This window comes from Miscanthus floridulus, chromosome 12 (genome assembly GCF_019320115.1).
Source record: "Miscanthus floridulus cultivar M001 chromosome 12, ASM1932011v1, whole genome shotgun sequence".
Classification (NCBI taxonomy): Eukaryota; Viridiplantae; Streptophyta; class Magnoliopsida; order Poales; family Poaceae; genus Miscanthus; species Miscanthus floridulus.
Window position 1 is genome coordinate 35,772,751 of NC_089591.1, and position 8,893 is coordinate 35,781,643.

Consider the following 8,893-nt stretch of genomic DNA (forward strand, 5'->3'; position numbering starts at 1 on the left):
AGAAATCATTTTTGGCGATTTGGAGAAATCGTTTTTGGCGATTTGGAGTAATCGTGATCGGTGATTTGGAGAAATCATTTTTGGCGATTTGGAGTTATCGTGATCGGCGATTTGGAGAAATCATTTTTGGCGATTTGGGCGTACTTGGCGAGCGTATTGGAGGTCGTCACGGAGTGGCGTATAGCCCGATAACGGTAAGTGAAACTTATAATGGAGGAAAAATAGAGGAAAATTATGGAGACCAAAACTTTATTAATATGAAAGTAAAGAATACATATCTGTAGTTATTTCAGAGGGTAGAAACGTATAAGGTGCTCTATGTGCCATGGAGTTGGGAACATCGAGTCCATCTAAGTCACATAAGCAATAAGACCCTGGTCGAGTAACACCTTTTATGACGTAAGGGCCCTCCCAGGGTGAAGACAGCTTGTGAAGCCCTTCGGTTTTTGTTTTCGACGTAAGATGAGGTCGCCGATCACGAACGAACGACCTTTGATGTTACGGCTGTAATACCTTCACAGACCTTCGAGGTACTTGGCTGTGCGAATGCAAGTAATCAGACATTCTTTCTCAGCCCGATCAATGTCTTCTGTTCGAACAGCTGCGGCTTGCTCTTCATCATAATTTTCTACTCTAGGTGCTCGGAATGCAATATCCGCTGGGAGTATGGCCTCTGAGCCGTAGACCATAAAATATGAAGATATGCCGGTACTACGACTAGCTTGAGTGCGTAGTCCCCAGACCACAGCTGGTAGTTCTTTGAGCCATCTGCCCGGATGCTTTTCTTCTTTTTGATAGAGCCTTTTTTTGAGGGCGTCGAGGATCATACCATTAGCCCGTTCGACCTGGCCGTTAGCTCTAGGATGAGCAACGGAAACATATTTAACAGAGATGCACCAGTCTTCGTAGAAGTCCCAAAAATGATGGCCGGTAAAAGTTGTCCCGAGGTCGGTGATGATGCTGTTCGGGAGACCGAATCTGTGTACGATGTCTTCAAAGAGCTCGACTGCTTTCTTAGCAGTAGCTGCGATGAGTGGTTTGTACTCAATCCACTTGGAGAACTTATCAATGGCGACGTACACATACCGAAAACCTCCTGGCGCAGGTTTGAAAGGCCCAATCATATCCAGTCCCTAGCATGAGAATGGCCAGGAAGTTGGAATGGTCTATACTTCCTGTGCCAGGTACATGTATTTGCTTGGCAAAAAACTGACAACCCTCACATCGTCGAACGAGGTCTTCCGCATCGGAGATGGCCGTCGGCCAGTAAAAACCTGCTCGAAAAGCTTTGCCGACCAGTGTTCTTGAAGCCACATGATTGCCACAGGAACCAGAGTGAATTTCAGAAAGTAGCTTCACACTGTCGTCTTGGCTGATGCACTTCTGCAGTATCCCTTCCTTGGCACTTTTCCTCATCAGGGTACCATCTACCAACACATAATGCTTGCTTCGGCGAATTAGTCATTTGGTTTCGATTTTGTCGGTGGGTACTTCGTCGTTGGAGAGGTATTTGATGAACTGTTCCCTCCAATCGGCGACCGGCAAAGGTACCGCGAGTACCAACTGCTCGGCAGGGGGTACTTCTACAACTTCCTTATCTTCTTTAATGGATGGTGTCAGGAGGTCTTGGACAAAAACCCCTGGTGGAGCCGCGGCGCGAGAAGATCCTATCTTTGACAGCTGGTTGGCTAGTTGGTTTTGATCCCATACCACGTGGTGGTACTCGATACCGTAGAATTTCCCTTCAAGCTTCCTGACTTCGGCGCAGTATGCATCCATTTTCTCACTAGAACAGGACCAATCCTTATTGAGTTGGTTGATAACCAGCACGGAATCCCCATATACCATGAGGCGTTTGACTCCGAGCTCGACGGCTATACGGAGACCATGGAGACATGCTTCGTACTCCGTGGCGTTGTTGGAGGCTGGAAAATGTATGCGAAGAACATATCGAAGTTTATCCTTTGTCGGCAGTGATGAACAAAATACCCGCACCAGCACCATTGATGTTAAGGGCACCGTCGAAATACATCACCTAGTGCTCGGGGCAGGTAGCGGCAATGGGTTCTTAGATCTCGGTCCACTCGGCGATGAAATCAGCGAGCGCCTGTGACTTAACGGTCGGTCTGCTTCTGAAGTCAATGGAGTAAGTGCCGAGCTCAACAACCCACTTGATTATACGACCATTGGCCTCTTTATTGCGGAGAATATCCCCCAGAGGGAACTCTGTGACCACGGTGATCTTGTAGTATTCAAAGTAATGTTGGAGTTTGTGTGAGGTAATCAAAATTGCATATAACATCTTTTGCACCTGAGGATAACGAGTTTTGGGCTCATTAAGTACCTCGCTGATGAAATAGACCGGACGTTGTACCTTGTAGGCATGTCTAGTTTCCTCATGTTCGACGACAATAGCCGTACTGACAACTCGAGAAGTGGCGGCGATGTAAACCAGTAGAGTTTCATCTAGTCGTGGCGCTGTCATGATTGGAGGTTTTGTTAGAAACAACTTGAGCTGCTCAAAAGCTATGTCTGCCTCCTCTGACCAAGAAAAAAGCTCGGAGGCCTTGAGGAGCTTGAAGAAAGGTAGCCCTTTTTCACCGAGGCGCGAGATAAATCGGCTTAATGCAACCATGCAGCCTGTAAGCTTCTGTATGTCCTTGACACACGTCGGTCGTTTCATGTTGGTGATGGCGGAGACCTTATCAGGGTTCGGTTCAATGCCCCAAGCGCTCACAATGTAGCCTAGCAGGATACTGGATGGAACTCCAAAGATGCACTTTGAAGGGTTCAGCTTCCATCGGTATTTGCTTAGGTTGGAGAAAGTTTCTTCAAGGTTGGTGATAAGATTGTCGACGGTTCTAGTTTTGACGACCATGTCATCGATGTAGGCTTCGATGTTGCGGCCGATCTGTTGGTCGAGGCATGCCTAGATAGCCTTTTGGTAGGTCAGGCCAGTGTTCTTTAGTCCAAAGGACATAGTGGTGTAGCAGTATGCACCGAAGGGCATGATGAACGACGTTTTGACCTGGTCTTCTTTCTTGAGGGAGATCTGATGGTAGCTAGAGTAACAGTCAAGAAAGAAGAGCAATTCGCAGCCAGCGGTGGAGTCTACAACCTCGTCTATCCGAGGCAGGCTGAAGGGGTCTTTAGGGCAGTGTTTGTTAATATCAGTATAATCAACACACATTCTCCATTCTTTATTCTTTTTCTTAACAAGAACAGGATTAGCTAACCAATCTGGATGATACACTTCTTTTACAAATCTGACAGCTAAGAGCCATTTTATTTCTACCCTAATAGCCTCCTTTTTGTCCGACATGAATCGACGAAGTTTTTGCTTGATCGGTTTAGCGGTCGGCGAGACGTTCAAGGAGTGCTTGATCTTCTCCCGTGGTACCCCCGGCATGTCTATAGGTTTCCAAGCAAACACATCAGCGTTGGTATGTAGGAAGGAGACGAGCGCGCTTTCCTATTTGGGGTCAAGGTGAGCCCCAATTTTCACCGTCTTGGAAGGGTCGTCGAGGCCAAGGCCGATCTCCTTAACTTCCTTGGACTTGGTGGAGGCACGAGGAGGTTCTGGGATCTCCATGTCGTCAGCAGATGGCATCTTGGCTTCGGTGACCATTCTAGCCATCTGGATGGAGAGGTCGGTGGCTTCGGCGAGGGTGAGACTTTTGTCTCGCAGGCGTAGGCGACGGAGAGGTTGGCCCGCAAAGACAGGACCCCTGTGGGCGAATGCATCTTTAACACCAAATACGCATAGTGTGGAACAGCCATGAACTTGGCCAGAGCCGGTCACCCCAGTATGGCATGATAGGCGGTGTCAAAGTCGGTGACGTAGAAGTTGATATGCTCCACTCGGTAGTTGGTTGCCGTGCCGAACTATATTGGTAGGGTAATTTCCCCAAGCGGTCTAGATGCCCTGCCAGGTACCACGCCCTAGAAGGAGGAGTCTGAAGGCATGAGATATGTTGGCCTGAGGCTGAGCTCCCTTAGGGCCCCGGTGAAGAGTAGATTCAAAGCGCTCCCACCGTCGATGAGGACTTTTCTGAAGAGCACCTTCTGGATAGTCGCGTCAAGGACGAGGGGAAAATGCCCTATGTAGGGTATGTCTGCCCACTGGTTGGCTCTGCTAAAGGTGATGGAGACTTCAGACCATGGGCGATAGCTGGGGTTGGCGGTAGTTTCTTCTGAAACGATGGCGAGCACGCGTCGGGGCAGCAAGCTTCCATTCCCTTCTGCTCTCGTTGGAGGCGAAACCCCCGAAGATGGTGGCGACCACCTTATCGTGGTCCTAGAAGGCATTATTATTATCCCCAAGAGGTCGGCATCCTCCGTTCCTACCATTGTCATCGTTGTACTTTTTCTCCTAGAACTCCTTAGCCAAACCAAGGTAGTCTTTCGTCTTGTGTATGGCATTCTTGTGCAGGGGGTATGGTCCATCAAGGATCTTCTTGTACTGCTTGTCATAGTTATGCTTTGCGCGCGGCTCATTGACGTTGGCAACAAAATGATCTGGTCGGTGGCGGTGATTTTGACCAGGTTTGAATCCATCTGGTCGATCTCGTCCGCTGTCCCGATGGAAACTGCGGTCATCGTAGCAGCGACTGTTGTGCTATCGATCGTCGTTGCGGTCATCGTGGCGGTGATCGTTGTGCTATCGGTCATCGTTGCGGTTGTTGTGGTGGCGAGGCGGGTGGTTAGTGCCTGTATCTTCATTAAAACACACCTCCGCTTCCTCGGCGTCGGCGTACTGGTTGGCAGTTGTGATCATCTCGCTGATGTCGATAGGTGGCTTCCTGTTGAACTTAGAACGGAGTTCTCGGTGATGAAGTCCTCGGATGAAGGCAATGATGACTTTGGCTTCCATGATGTTGGGAATAGAATTCCTCATCTCAGAGAAGCATCTGATGTAGCTGTGGAGTAGTTTAGACGGCTTTTGGGTGATGTAGTTGAGATCGTGCTTGGTGCCCGGCCGCCTGCATGTGGCCATGTAGTTGTCGGTGAAAACTCTCTTCAGATCTTCCCAAGATCCAATGGAGTCCGGGGCAAGGCTTGTGAACCAGCTCATGGCGGCTAGCGTGAGCATGACGAGGAGATAATTTGCCATAATGTTGGTGTCTCCTCTAGCGACGTGGACGGTGGTGGCGTAAGCCTGCAGCCACTAAGTTGGGTTCATCCTCCCTTCATAGGGCTCGACTCCGGTGATTTTGAAACCACAGGGCCACTGGAGCGTTCGGAGCGCCCTAGTGAACGCTGGGGGCCCTTCCGGGCTGTCGGGGCTGATATCGGCAGTATTGCCGGTGACGATCGGCTCCAGAGCTGAGTCCAGGTTACCATACTCTTGCTCATACTCTTGGTGGCGTCGTACTTCATCTTCATGGCGCCCAAAGCGATGTTGATCGATACGCCGTCGTGCATCCCGAAGGTTACTGAGGTGCACTCGGGCGTCTTGTTCGACCTCTTGGTTGTGCTAGCGATGGTGCTCAGCGTGGTGGCCTCCAACACCCCCCTAGGGAGGTAATGATTGGTCAGCGAAACGGCTTTGACTGGGGCGGCGGTTAGATCTAGGATCGGCGAATCGTGCTTGTGGAGCATGAAGGTCTCTGAACCTCTCGGATCTCATTAACTTGATAGTGTGCCACTTTTAGCATAGCGGCGACCTTGGCAAGTTTGGGCGTCTGCGGGAGGTGTGCAAGTTCGTTGGCGGCCACCGCCAGATTGGTGCTCGGAGTTTTGAAGACGTCGTGGCCGTCAACGCGGAGGAATTCTTTGTTGAGGTTGCGATGGAGGGGCCTTCCCTGTGATTCGAACTAGTTATCATGAGCGGCCTCGGCCATCGCAATGGCATGTTCATTATCATGATGTTGCGCACGGTTGGCATTCCTATTTTCACGGGCGGCGCATTCCTCATCTGTTTCGCCATTCTGAGGGGGGCTGTCGATGCTGACGTTGAAGATTGCGCCACCTCGGAAAGGTGGGAGAGGGGGTTGCTCGGTGAAGACCTCGGCGAGGGGCTCCGTGGAGCCTTGAGACTCGAAGTCCAGATTTTCCTCAAGGATAGTTTGGAGGGATGTTCTGGGACCCCAGCTGGTGTGCAGCATGTTGACGGTTGGTGGAAGCTGGTCGGTGAGCTGGTCGGCGAATTTGCCGCTCAGAGCGTCATGATACGTAGCGGCGGTGTTGGCGAGCCCGAAGGGCAGGGTGGCGAGCCCTGAGGTTTGCCGAGCACTAAGCACCGATAGATCGGGATTGGAAGGTGGTCGGTGCTAAATAAGGGTGTCCAGAGCTAACTCAGCAATGGAGAGGCAATCGTCGAGTTTCAGGCTGACTCGATGGTTAGACTCGATCAGATCATCATTGTTGACGTACCTCCTCTGATAGCAAGGAAGCGAGTGGCGAGTGGCTGATGAAGTTGACCCCGGAAGTGGTTCCAAGATTGGATCTGTGGTTGCAGGAGTGAGGGTGGTCGGCGCAGAATGGATCTGCACCGGCTCGAGAAGCTCTCTGACTCCGTCGGCATTGATGACCCACATGATGGATCCGATCGTGAAGATTTGGTCGGGCTGCGGGAGGGACGGAGAGCCTGTGGAAAAAGCCATCTTGTTCGACAAGGAAACAACATGCACACCCCTACCTGGCTCACCAACTGTCGACGGAATATCATCGGCAGTCCACCGAGGGGTATCCCGTGATGGTAGATTGATCGACAGAGGAGCATGTAATCAAGAACAAGAAAGCAACAGAGACACATGAGTTATATAGGTTCAGGCCATCAGCATGACGTAATACCTTACTCCTGCTGTCTGTTGGTTTGTATTAGCTATCGTATAATTTGTAGTGATTTTGTAGGGGGTCCCTGCCCACCTTATATAGTCTGGGGGGCAAGGTTACAAGTCGGTTAGATCTAAGAGATAACCGGAAAGTAATAACAGATTACAAGAAACACGAGATCGTACATATCCTATCAGACCACGTAACATCTTCCGGATATCCTCCTCATGTCTTGCGGGAGGCGCCGAGTAGAATCGTGCCCCGCAAGGCTCCTTCTCGTGGGCGGGACCGCCCCTGGAGGCATAGCCCATGTGGCCTGCCGTGGGTATCCGGGGTCATGCCCCCCACAACCGCCCACTTGGATATGCGTCCTGTTGCGTCTTTGTTGTGTAAGATGTCTCCTAGTGGGAAATCTATCACCACGGTAATCTTGTGGCTTTCAAAATAGTGACGAAGCTTGCGTGAAGTGATCAGTAGGGCGTAGAGTAGTTTTTGCACATGTGGATACCGGATTTTTGATTCTGATAGCACTTCACTGATATAGTATACTGGGTATTGTACTTTACACACGCGCCCTTCTTCTTCCCTTTCCACTACTATTGCCGTGCTGACTATAGTAGTAGTTGCTGCAATGTATATCATCATGTCTTCGTCTTTCTTTGGAGGTGTGAGGACTGGTGAGGAGGTGAGGTGTGCTTTAAGTTTCTTGAAAGCTTCATTGGCTTCTTCCGTCCACTCGAACTTGTCTGTCTTCTTTAGTAGTTTAAAGAAAGGCAACCCTTTTTTGCCGAGTCTTGATATGAAACGGTTGAGTGCCGCCATGCAGCCTGTTAGTTTTTATACGTCTTTGATGCTTCGAGGAGGGCCCATCTCTGTTATTGCTTGAATTTGCTTGGTGCTTGCTTTGATTCCACGATGACTGACCAAGAACCCGAGTAGTTTTCCTGAGGGAACTAAAAATACGCACTTGTTTGGGTTCAATTTCCACCTCCACCTCTTTAGATTCTTGAAGGTTTGTTTTAAGTCTTCAATCAGTGTATCCAGGTTCTTTGTTTTTACAACCATGTCGTCCACGTATGCTTCTACGTTTTCGTCGATCTAATCACCGAGGCATGTTTGGATGGCTCTTTGGTAAGTGGCTCCAGCATTCTTGAGTCCAAACGACATGGTCCTGTAGCAGTAGGCGCCGAACAGAGTGATGAAAGATGTCTTGCTTTGGTCCTGTTCTTTTAAAGTGATCTGGTGATACCCGGAATAGCAATCAAGAAGAGATAATAGGGCAGATCCTACTGTTGAATCAACTATCTGATCAATGCGTGGTAGCCCGAATGGATATTTTGGGTAGTGTTTGTTGAGATCTGTGTAGTCAACACACATGCACCACTTGTATGTGTTCTTTTTCTGTACCAGAACTGGATTTGCTAGCCAATCTGAATGGAGAATTTTCCTAATGAATCCGGCTACCATTAGTTTTGTAATTTCCTTTTTAATCGCTGCCTTCTTGTCGGGAGAGAATCGTCGTAGTCATTGCTTCACAGGCTTGGAGCCTTCATTGATATCAATTCCATGCTCAACCAACTCTCTTGGGACCCCTAGCATGTCGGCCGGCTTCCAAGCGAAGATATCCTTGTTGTCCCGAAGAAAGTTCGTGAGCGCGAGTTCCTATTTTGTCGATAGGTGGGCAGTTATGGTTGCTGTTTTTGTGGGATCACCGGTGCCTAGGTCGATTTGCTTCATGTTGGCTTCTTTTGGTGGTGCTAGTATGCTTGGTCTCTTAGCTGGTATCTCTAGTTCTTCTTGGCTTGTTTCTGCGGCGATAGTGGCTATTTCTTTTCTTCCATCGTTTGTCTGTGCCTTTGCTACAATTTGGATCGCCTGTACGTCGCAGTCAAATGCATGCTTTAAATCGCTTTGAAGAGAAAGAACTCCGTTAGGCCCTGTCATCTTAAGCAATAGGTATGGATAATACGGTATTGCCATGAATTTTGCTAGTGCTGGGCGCCCAAGAATTGCATGATATGAGGAATCAAAATCTATGACTTTAAATTTGATGAACTCTGTGTGATAGTTCGAGGGAGTCCCAAAGGTAACTGGTAGAGTGATTTGTCCAAGAGGC